General features: G+C 52.0%; 1 protein-coding gene across 1 annotated transcript in view; it reads left to right on the top strand.

Moving 5' to 3' along the window:
- The window catches only part of LOC116957256 (uncharacterized), a 631,244-nt gene that overhangs the window by 472,760 nt on the left and 145,838 nt on the right, over positions 1-12,646 (top strand). The gene's annotated exons all lie outside the window — the stretch shown is intronic.

Genomic DNA, 12,646 nt, shown 5'->3' with positions numbered 1-12,646 from the left:
TGAGTCAACGCCGAAGAACGCAGGCACAGAGACAATGGGAAGGGGATGACGCGACCCCCCCCCCCCCCCCCACAACGGCCAGAGCGCTCAAAATGGCCGCAAGAGGATTCGATTGAATGCTCAGGATGACGTCATGTGACCGGGGGGTTAACGGGCGTTGGGGACATAAGGGGGGCAGGAGGGAGAATTGGGTCAGAGTCCTTCTGGAGCGACGGGAGTGTGGATGATACGCTGCAGTCTGCTCTTGTCCTTGGCAGCAACGTACCAGACGGTTATGGAGGAGGTGAGGATGGATTCAATTTCTGTATAGAAGTGCACCATTATTGTCTTAGGCAGGTTGAATTTCTTCAGCTGCCGTAGGAAGTACATTCTCTGTTGAGCTCTCTTGGTGAGGGGGCTGATGTTCAGTTCCCACTTGAGGTCCCGGGAGAGAATAGTGCCCAGGAAGCGGAAGGACTCCACAGGTTTGACTGGGGAGTCGCACAGGGTAATGGGGGTGAGTGGGGCTGTATTCTTCCTGAAGTCCAAGACCATCTCATCTGTATTCTTGCTTCTTTCGGTAAAGTCACCACGTAGATAGGGAAACAATAAAATAATAAAAATATAAAACAATAAAATGTTCACGTTTCGACTGCAACACAAGTACTCATCATCAGGTGTGAAAACCACAGTAAGAAAATTTGAAAAAAAGTCGCGGTTTTTATTGTTTCCCTTCTACGTGGTGACTTTACCGAAAGATCCAAGAATATGAATTCTTGGGGCGACTGCCCCCCGTTTCCCCGTTCTCCTGTGACCCCCCACTCGTCTCTTCTCCCCCCTCACAGCATAAATTAAATGGCTGTACTAAGCACCTTGCGAATACGCCGCTGTGCCCCTCTCGTCCACGCTAACCCCAAGCTGCGCAGTGACGAGAGCACCCATGCGGGCAGAATACACGCTCGTGCGAAAACACAAGACTCCACAACACACTGGCTCACCACACCATGCACCCCCCCCCCCCCCCCCTCCGTACTCGCAGAGACAGCACGACACGGTTTAATGTGTACTGGCGATGTATTGTTTAATTCGAGTTAATCTACCCGTGTCAGTGTGGACCAGCAGTGCTGATCTAACCTATCTCCCGGCGGCCTAGGACTCAATTTGCCTGGTCTCTCCCTACTCGCTCCCCCCTACGGGATTTTCTCCTTGGACTTACCTCCCCTCTCCGTTCTTACGCTCCGATCTCGAGGTGTAGGAAGTCGCGGGGAGGCAAGGCTGCACGTGGCTTTGGCTGGGAACTGGACCTGGCTGCTCTGAGACCTGTCTCATGGACGTTCGAGTAGCAGGGGACGATGACTCCTTGATCCCTCACTCCAGCAAACCCTGAACACAAAAGAGAGCTTGCTTCTCATTTTCGTCCATTTTTATCCCCCTACTTCAAAGCTAACGCGCCGCGAACCCGCTGGCCTCTCGTCCAATCCGGAGCCTCGGATTTCCCGCCCTTGGCCAATCGGATTTATCCCCCTCTCCGACGCCCGCTATACCGCACGGTGTGCAAGGGCGAGGGCCCCTCCCCTCCATTGTTTAACCGAGTGCCTGGCATCCTCTTGTACCGCCCCGCCCCCCTCCTGCCTGCCGATCCGCGTGTGCCCTGGGTGTTCCCTCAACGTGGTTCTCAGTAGTTCGCCGTGGCCGTGCAATTTTAAGTCGATCCACGGCTCCGCAGTGCAATTCGGCCTGGGGGGGGGGGGGGGTTCTGCCAATTCCCTGGCCCTGAGAAACCGTGGAGCACCCCCACGAGGGGGGCCCTCGGATGAAAATTCAGGGGCAGGTGACCCCCCCACGAGACCCTACGTGAGTGCGTGTGTGCGTTCACTTGGAGGGTGGTGGGGGAAGCGCTGCGACGGCAGCCTGGTGGCTTCTCTGCCGCAGCACCCCCGTTGCAGGCACGGCTCCCACGGAGCGGCTTCGCTGTCGTGGCACCACAGTTCCAACGACTGCGAGAAGCCCATTCAAGCTCAAGCCGCGTAAGTGTCATATTGCGCAGTGCGAGGTTGGGTACCTAAGACACCGCGTCAGCGAGGCAGGGGTGCGCACCGACCAGGAGAAGGTACGCGCCGTAGTGGAATGGCCAAGACTGAGGAACCTGACGGAGATCAGGTCGTTTTTGGGGCTAGCCACCTATTGTCGTCGATTTGTGAAGGGATTCGGCGAGATTGCACGCCCCCTCACCAAACTCAGTTCCCCTAAGAACCCCTATCAGTGGACGGAGGACCACCTCGCCCATACCCCCCACCCTGGCTTTCCCTGACTTTCCACCGATTTTATTTTGGACACCGACGCCTGCAGCAGTGGGCTGGGCGCGGTGTTGTCACAGGTGCAGGGTGGGACGGAGCGGGTCATCGCATACGCCAGCCGGACCCTGAGCGGGGCCGAGCTGAATTATTGCGTGACCCGTCAGGAACTGTATGCCGTGATTTTCACGTGTAAGCAGTTCCGGCCGTATCTGTACGGCAGGAAATGTCGCGTGCAAACTGACCATTATGCTCTGCAGTTTCTCCTAACGTTCAAGGAACCGTGGGGGCAGATGGCCCGGTGGCTGACGCAGCTGCAGGAGTATAACCTGCAGATTGAGTACAGGGCAGGGCGGACGCACGCAAACGCGGACGCCTTGTCAAGGTGACCCACGGTGTGCGCCGTGACGAGGGCGGAGGAGGCCTGCCCGTGCTTCACGGGGGGACGCTGCCGACAGGCAACGGCCCCCCTGGAGCGCCCTGAGACTAACCCCCCTCCGCTGAGAGAAAGTGCCGTGTGTGCCACGGAGGTCCCTGCAGAAGGAGCCAGGGACCCAGTGGACCGCCCGGCGGGCACGGGGCCCACATCCCGGGGCCCGACGGGCCGCTCCGCCTCACCCGGTGAGATCCAAGAGGACGTCGGCTGTGCGTTCCCGGGCCTGGATCACGAGCAGCTGAGACAGGCCCAGCGGCGGGACCCGGACCTGGCGGCGGCGGAGGCGGCCCTGCGGGAGGAAAAGGTCGCCCTGCAGGGACCCTGGAGTGGTTTGTATGCCCGGTTGCGTGTAGAGAACGGAGTGGTGCGGGAACTAACCGAAGCCGGGCAGCCAGGGTGCATCTGTGTTCCCGCCCAGGTGCGGCCCCAGCTGCTACGGTTGGTGCATGATCACCCGCTAGGGGGCCATGATGGGGAACGGCGCACTCGCGAGACCCTGCGTCGCCAGTATCTCTAGCCCAAACTGGCACAAGATGTGGCCACCTGGGTACAGGGCTGCCGCGCTTGTCAGCAGTGTGGGCAGAAACCGGTGCAGTATCAGGTGTCCCTGAGTCCGATCCGTGTCAGACGGGTGAACCAGCTAGTTGGGATCGACCTACAGGGGCCATTCCCACGATTACACCGAGGCAACCGGTATATCCTCGTGGCGGTGGAGTATTTCACGCGCTACCCAGTGGCGGTGGTCATCCCAGATAAAACGGCCCTTGTGGTCACCAGAGCATTTGTGGAACAATACGTACTTTAACATGGGATCCCTGAACGAGTCATTACTGACCAGGGTAGTGAGTTCGAGGCAGAGCTATTTCAGGCGCTGTGCCAGGAGTTCGGAATCCAGAAGGACCAAACTACGGCATACCACCCCCAGGCGAATGGGATGGTGGAGCGTACAAACCAGACCTTAGCCGGGAAGCTCAAATTTTCATAACCCACATATACAACAGGGGCCAGGGGTTTACTTTGGTCAACCCCTACGCACCTCGCTCTCTCTCTCGGATGCCTCCTGTTGACCCATAAACGTGGTGGCAGGTCAGCTCACACCGCCTTGTTGTGGCGCTTGCGCACAACTTCGTGACTAACGCTGCACGTTCCGTCGTTTTCATGCAGGGGGCACTGCAAACCTACGCGCCCCCTGCATGAACGATGGAGGCGCAGGAACAGACGTTCGATCGCGTTGTAATCGATCTGCGGACGGCGGTCTTCACGCACGGCCAGCTCTGTGTCGCCTCATCTCAATCCCGCGATCCCAACCAGGTGAAAGTCCCCATCGAACTGAACCTCTGGCAAGGCCATCTACTTAAAGACGAGAGAAAATTCACACGAAATATCGTTTTCAATGAATAAGCTTTTAATGAAGAAATACAATTATCTAATTCAAAACATAATACAATTCAAAGTTGTTTCATTTTCAAACTTCAAATCGGAGCATCAGGTGCTTGCGTGAATGCGTCGTTCGTGTGCAATTTTTTTCGTTAATTTCCTGGCCCAAGGCCGTAAATGGTTGTGAGGGGCGCCGCAGGCAGTCAGGCTTGCTTCAAGCATTGGTTGTGAACATCCAGACGTTAATCAGCAAGGACCATTTCTCGTCCTAATTCGACAAAATCTACGCCAACACGTAAAACTAAATTATAATTCGTGTTGTAGAGAATGTATCTCCTCTACATGTAACTTTTGTGTGGTATGCCTTCTAACTTATGAATGATCCGAGTGTGCTCCCTACTTGAAAAGACAATGAGTTGCTCCAGAGGGAGATGCTTCCTGAAAATACAAAAATACCCTTTAACCTGTATCACAAGAACAATGAGTCTCACCTGAGTTATCTGTACAGGTTACTTCCAAAACACACTTTGTCCTAACATCACTTATTCAATGTTTGACCCTTATAGACAAAATGTTACATGTACGCACACAATCAGACAAGTATTCATTCTAAATTATTGACAGGAATATTCACAAAATTGAATTACTGCAGTGAAATATACTGCATCAGGTTCACATCGCATTAACAAGAAGCTATTTTTAAAAAAATACGTTTAACAGTGTATGTACATCATACTATTGCACCATTTAAAATGAGGCCATTGGATGCTGGCGTCTGGGTCAAAATTGAGCAAATTCTAAACATTACCTACTAACTACACAACCAAGATGCCACATCAACCATCACCCCTTACTGACAGGCTCTTGTCCACATGCAGGCCGGAGCAGGGCCACCACCTTGTGCCACACAGGGGCAGCTGCTACTTGGGGATGCTCTTCGAGTGTTTGAGACGAGATACGATACAAAACTCTGAATTGCCAGAGGCGATTAAGCAAGCACCATATAAATGCAATTATTAGAACATAGTGAATGTTTGGGAGCTTATTGGCTGTCGCTCCTGGTTAGAGATCTACCCAACCCACAGATCCACAAAGACTGGCCGCTCTTCCCCTGCAATTTGCACCTAGGAATTTAGTGTTCAACTTCACATTCTTGTCATTAAAGGCCTGTGACAAAGGTGCATCTATTGGAGCGACATCGTCTCTGGCTTACACATTTACCGGGTCTCCATTTGACTTTGTATTGTCTCAGAGGAAGTCCACCCACACCTCCACTTCCACAAACTGCTGGGAGTTGCCTCGCTCTGCCTCACAGTCAGAATTCTCCTCCTGCTTCACGTTGCCTCCATCGATGTGAAGGTCCGATTTTGGAGTTGAATCGTCACATTTTACCTTCACTTCTTCGCTCTTCACCATCACTTCTTCACATTTCACCACTTCATATTTCACCTCGATACCTTTAAAAGTGTCCAAGCTGGGATTTTCCTCCGGTTCTTGTTTCATGAGGGATGGGCTCATTGCGGCACTTTGACTTTCACAAGCTGATTTCCGACTCCACTCCTTGTGGATCTTCTGATGCTTGTGTGTTGTCTGGTGTACATGAAGATTTGATGAAAGTGCAAACACTATCCCGCACGGAGTGCACCTGAAGGGTTTCTCTACCGTGTGTGTTCTCTGGTGTCTTACAATCGAAGATGAATATGCAAACGCCTTCCCACACACACTGCACTTGAAGGGTTTCTCTCCCGTGTGTGTTCTCTGGTGTACATGAAGACTTTGTGAACGTGTAAATGCCTTCCCACACACACTGCACTTGAAGGGTTTCTCTCCTGTGTGTGTTCTCTGGTGTACATGACGATGTGATGAACGTGCAAACGCCTTCCCACACACACTGCACTTGAAGGGTTTATCTCCCGTGTGTGATCTCTGGTGTGTTACGAGAGCAGATGACTGTGCAAACGCCTTCCCACACACACTGCACTTGAAGGGTTTCTCTCCTGTGTGAGTTCTCTGGTGTCTTTGAAGATTTGCTGAAAGTGTAAACGTCTTCCCACACGCACTGCACTTGAAGGGTTTATATCCCGTGTGTGTTCTCTGGTGTACATGAAGATTTGGTGACTGTGAAAACGCCTTCTCACACACACTGCACTTGAAGGGTTTCTCTCCTGTGTGAGTTCTCTGGTGCCGTCTCAAACGGTCAGGACGATCCGTGCTGAATGCACACCGGTCGCATTGTCGCCTTGTTGCACCGAGCTGCGCCCAGTGCCTTTTCTCCATCAGACAAATTCCGTAGAGTAAGCGACAGAGGAAGCGTCAGCTGCAGACAGAAAAAAATTATATCCACACCATCTACACGTCAGTATCGATGTACAGAGGAATGCAAACACACAGTCACACGTGACTTACATGTCTATACTTATTCATATGTTCATTTTATGGTGAAAAAGTGTCCCAAATTCATCAAACGGGCTGTTATGGCACACAATGAGAGGGCAAATGGTCATAAACGTGCCTGGAAGCCCTCGTATCTTCAAAATGAATGTTAACCCAAAACTCCGAGCACACAATTTCGGATGTCTGGCTTCAAAAGGAACATTTATGAAAGCTAAATTCAGCTGACATAGCAAAGGGTGTGGAAAATAATACTATTTGTGTTATGCATAAATGCATAAATTAATGTTAAATCGCAACTTAGAGGTGTAAAGCCAGGCACAGATGTCCTTGAATGCTGGGATGAGCAGTTCCGACTTCAGCTGCACGTGTGCTATGATAACTTCCCGACTCCATTCTTACAAACAGTCCCAGAGGAAAACAAAAATAAACTATTGTTTTGATATAACCTCCATGCTAAATAGAGTTAATAGACTTTACTGCAAATACAAACTTGACCCTGTCACACACTGGCATGGTAAACAGTTGGTGGTGTGTCCAGACGCATGCCTGGCCACCTTCATCCTCTCAGTATTAATGCTTCCTTACTCCACCAAGTAATTAATTGAAGATCAATCAACATTGCCGAGGCTGCATGTCTCTCTCTACATGTGGTGAGATGTTAACTACCTCTCCTGGCATACAGGAAGTCGTGGGTTGGATCCCGACCCTGGCGCCTGCTGTATATTTGGAGTTTACGTGTCTCTCTCTCCCTGTGGCCGCGTGGATTTCCCTCCAGATCCCCCGGTTGTCCCCACTCCACATGCAGAGAGTGAACACCGCCACACGTCTAGAGTGAACAGCGCCAAGCGTCTAGAGTGAACACCGCCACGCGTCTAGAGTGAACACCGCCACGCGCCCAGAGTGAACACCGCCACGCACCCAGAGTGAACACCGCCACGCGTCCAGAGTGAACACCGCCACGCGTCCAGAGTGAACACCGCCACGCGTCCAGAGTGAACACCGCCACGCGTCCAGAGTGAACACCGCCATGCGTCTAGAGTGAACACCAACACGCGTCTAGAGTGAACACCGCCACGCTGTTGACGAGCCTCACCTTGTGTTGTGGGCAGGTCGCTTCCGAAAACAAAAGCGGTACAGCAGCTCAAGCGGGCTTGGCCTGGTAAAAAAGAACGAAATAAAAACTGCGTGAATATTTAAAAGTAAAACAAAGTGACAAAGTGGCGAACCGTGTGAAGACAAATTAAACTTAAGCGAGAGAATTGAAGCAAACGCGATCAGGCGAGGGCAGGAGGCAAGGCCCCGCGTGACTAGGCCCCGCGCTGTAAAGTTCCAACCTGGACATCGCTTCTATGCTTGCTGCTACTCAATTGACATCCCTACGAGAGAGCGAGGCTCTACCTCGGTAAACAACCACCACCACAACCACCACCAACACTACAACCACCACAACCAAAACAACCACCACAACAACCACCACCACAACAACCACCACCATAACAACCACCACAATAACCACCACAACAACTACCACCAAAATAATCACCACAACAAGTAAAACAAAGTGACAAAGTGGCGAGCCGTGTGAATACAAATTAAACTTAAGCTAGAGAATTGAAGAAAACACGATCAGGCGAGGGCAGGAGGCAAGGCCCTGCGTGACTAGGCCCCGCGCTGTAAAGTTCCAACCTGGACATCGCTTCCATGCTTGCTGCTACTCAATTGACATCCCTACGAGAGAGAGCGAGGCTCTACCTCGGTAAACAACCACCACCACCACAACCACCACCAACACTACAACCACCACAACCACCACAACCAAAACAACCACCACCATAACAACCACCACAATAACCACCACAACAACTACCACCAAAATAATCACCACAACAAGTAAAACAAAGTGACAAAGTGGCGAGCCGTGTGAATACAAATTAAACTTAAGCTAGAGAATTGAAGAAAACACGATCAGGCGAGCGCAGGAGGCAAGGCCCCGCGTGGCTAGGCCCCGTGCTGTAAAGTTCCAACCTGGACATCGCTTCCATGCTCGCTGCTACTCAATTGACATCCCTACGAGAGAGAGCGAGGCTCTACATCAGTAAACAACCACCACCACAACTACCACCACAACAACCACCACCAAAACAACCACCACAACAAACACCACCTCAACAACCACCACCACAACCACAACAACCACCACCACAACCACCACCACTATTGCCAATAAACTGCAACTTGAATCACTACCTATGAGATCTTCACTTAAAACTGCTCTAGAGGAGTTGTACACCTCTAGCTGCCACTGCTACTCAGTGGCCTAAAATAAAATAAAATGTTTTGCTCCGGACGACCACTGCAAAGTATTATCTGTATTTGATTTAGTGTGCTGATCTTAAAGGTGCATTGAAAAATGTGATACTCCGACTGATGCTCCTGTTGTTTGTGGAGTGACTCATGCAGCCAGCTGTGGCTCTAGGGTTTGGCGTTACATGTTATTTATGTAGTTTATTGTAAAACATTTGGTCACAGTTCCTATGATCACTGTTACATTGCATTTATGGCTTTATTTTGGTGATTACTAAAAGTTTTTTGGTTTGGCCTCGTTTTTGTTTATTGTAGTACGGAGTTAGACTGATGGCCTTAATCTAAGTTTTCTTGTTGTTTGACTTGCATCCCACTGGGATTTTTGCACACAGCGTTGGTATACGGTGCTATTTCAGGAATATTTTGATATTTTTTCCTGGATTTTCAGTTTCCACAGTCACATAGTCACTTTAAGATGTTTCCTTGTTCATGTTTTTGCTTTTTTGTTTGTTGCAGTTGCACCCGATTCAAGAGCCGAATGGCTCACAGGGCTATACCAAATAAATGAAAACTATGAAAACTAAACCACCACCACAACCACCACCACAACAACCACCACCACAACTACCACAACAACCACCACCACAACCACCACCACAACCACCACGACAACAACCACCATCACAACCACCACCACAACCACCGCCACAACCACCACCACAACAACCACCACCACAACAACCACCACCACAACAACCACCACCACAACCACCAACACAACAACCACCAACACAACAACCACCACAACAACCACCACAACAACAAGTAAAACAAAGTGACAAAGTGGCGAGCCGAGTGAAGACAAATTAAACTTAAGCGAGAGAATTGAAGCAAACGCGATCAGGCGAGGGCAGGAGGCAAGGCCCCGCGTGGCTAGGCCCCGTCCTGTAAAGTTCCAACCTGGACATCGCTTCCATGCTCGCTGCTACTCAATTGACATCCCTACGAGAGAGAGCGAGGCTCTACCTCGGTAAACAACAACCACCACCACAACAACCACCACAACCACCACAACAACAACCACCACAACCACCACCACCACAACCGCGATGAGAATGTCTCACCTCGGATTTCAGTGCACGGCGGAGCAGCAGCTTCCTGTTACTTCGTGACGTCACGCAGCAGCAGGAGTTGACATGACGTCACTTTCGGGGTACAAAACACTCCCCTCCCACAATGAGCGGCTCTGTGGGCGTGGGTGCCAAACTCGTCGCAATAAACTCGCGACGACTTTCATGAATATATTATGTTAATGAGCCGCCAGTCACCGGGAGTAGCTTTGCCCAAACAAGGATTCTAGTTGAACAGATAAGGTAAGTAACCCAGGCAGAGGTGACGTCACGCTCAAGGGCGCAGCGGACCGGGTGGGATGAATACCTTCGTGACATGACGTCACTAGCGAGGTACACCTCCCCCTGGCGTTTCATGCCGATGAGGTAATGCTGAGTGGTGACGTCACAGAGCGGAGTTGGAGTTTATAGATTCATTTTCCATTGCTCCCTCTCTTGATCAGAGACCCCTTGGGTGTGTGAGCTGAGCAACAACGTGTACATTATTGTGTACACACTGTGTGTGTGTGATTGTACACTGTGTGTGTACACTGTGTAAACTGTGTGTGTACAGTGTATATACACTGTGTATGTGTGTACACTGTGTGTGTGTGTACACTGTGTGTGTGTACACGGTGTGTGTGTGTGTACACTGTGTGTGTACAGTGTGTGTGTGTGTACACTGTGTGTGTACACGGTGTGTGTGCACTGTGTGTGTGTACACGGTGTGTGTGTACACGGTGTGTGTGTACACTGTGTGTGTGTACACGGTGTGTTTGTGTACACGGTGTGTTTGTGTACAGTGTATATACACTGTGTGTGTGTACACTCTGTGTGTACACACTGTGTGTGTGTGTACACTGTCAGTTTAACACGTAGGCTTTCGCGACCAATATTATTCATAATATAGGTTTTTGGGTTAGATCGCGTTATTTATAAATGTGTCGTAACCCACCACCACCCGACACGGCCAATCAGCAAAAAAGTCCAACATTGACAAAAGACAATTAGTTCACTACGTTAGCCCACCGGTGTGTTGAAGAGTGAATCCACAACATTTACAGTTTGAATACGCCGTTTCGCTGGTAATTACGGTTTTTAAAATTTTATTCAGTATCTCAGCGGAGACAACAAAAACAAAACAAAGCAAAGACCGAGGGGGCGCCCCCTCGCTCGCGCCATAAAGGCCCCGCTCGGCCACCGACCCATCCTCTGGACCGGAGTCACCCCTGCCACAGCACTGAAGGGGCAGCCTCCCCTTCCAGTCACGCACACCTTCACCCCCGGACGCCCTAGCCCACCCTGGGCAGCGGCCACTTCCATCGTTCCCTTGCGGCATCGCGCCCCATTTTCACCCGGTCCACCTCCACCACCCTTTCCAACAATCTCCTCGCAACATAACATGTCTCCAACGGGGACATCAGGGACCCCTCCAGCTCCTTCTTTCGCGCTTTCCACAGTGCCTCCTTCGTCGCTCCTGTTACAGCCCACACCTGGTCCCTGTCCTCCCTCCCCACCCCCCGCAGCTCTCCCCACATGACGTCCCGTGCCGTCACCCTCGACAGCGCGAAACGGGCCAGCAACGGCTTACTCCTCCTCCAGACCTCCTGGGCAAAAGGGCACGCCACCATCACGTGCGATGCAGTTTCGTCCGCGTTGCAGCCCCTCGGACACTTGGGGTATGCGCCATTTGGCGGCTGTACAAGAAACCCCGCGTCTCCAACTTGTCCTGGACAGCCAGCCATGACAGGTCCCTCTGCTCCTTCGTGAGCGCTGCCGACACATTCCTCCAAATCTTCCCATGCATCTCCCTCCTCGCACCGGCCACCGCGTCACAGGCCTCCTCCTTCTCCGCCGCAGCTCGCACCTCCCTGGGAGCCCACCGGCCCCCCCACTGGTTCAGGCCGTGCTGCCCTACGTAGCTCCCCACCACATCGCTGACCCAGCCCCCCGGCCAGTCCAAAGGAGAGCTCCTTCCTATCTCAGTCATCCCAAGCCCCCGCAACCGCCACGTCAGCCGATACCTCATATAGCATGCTGCCTTGCCCCACGGCTCCGCAGAGATAAACAGCCGCAGCGCGTTGCAGATAAAAGTCGATTGCAGGGTATACCCCACATTTGGGGCACCCCTCCCCCCATTCCCGACCTGCAGACACACCGCAGCCCTCCTCACCCTCTCCATCCCTCCCCCCCAGATAAACCTGAAAATCGCCGAGGTCAAGGCCTTAGCCTCCCTCCCACCTGGCGGGAAAACCTGCGCCAAGTAGTTTAGGGATGGTAATATTTCTGTCTTTACCACCATAATCCTACCGGCCATCGTGAGCCGCCTCCCAGCACACTTACCCAGACAGCCCTTTGCCTTCCTCACCCCCTTCTCCCAGTTATTTTCCCCCATCCTATCCCCACAGAAGAACACCCCCAGTACCTTTATCCCCTCTGTTTGTAGACTCAATTCCGGCGGCCGACCCTCGAAAAGCCTCGAGTCTCCATAAACCATCAGCTCACTTTTCCCCACACTAACCTTCAATCCGGAGGTCGCGCAGAACCTCCCCATCCCCTCCATTGCGCTCCATACCGATGCTACGTCCCTACATAGCATGGCCACATCGTCCATGTACAGGGTCACCTTTCCTTGCTCCTTGCTCCCCGGTATTACCACCCCCCTAATCCTCTGGTCATTCCGTATCATCTGCGCCAGAGGCTCCATGCACATGACAAATAGTACTGGGGACATCGGGCATCCCTGCCGCACC

The sequence above is a fragment of the Petromyzon marinus genome, chromosome 71 (genome assembly GCF_048934315.1).
Source record: "Petromyzon marinus isolate PM22_M1 ecotype Great Lakes invasive population chromosome 71, UKy_Petmar_22M1.pri1.0, whole genome shotgun sequence".
NCBI lineage: Eukaryota > Metazoa > Chordata > Hyperoartia > Petromyzontiformes > Petromyzontidae > Petromyzon > Petromyzon marinus.
The sequence above is the reverse complement of the archived record's forward strand: the minus strand, read 5'-3'. Positions and strand labels throughout refer to the sequence as shown.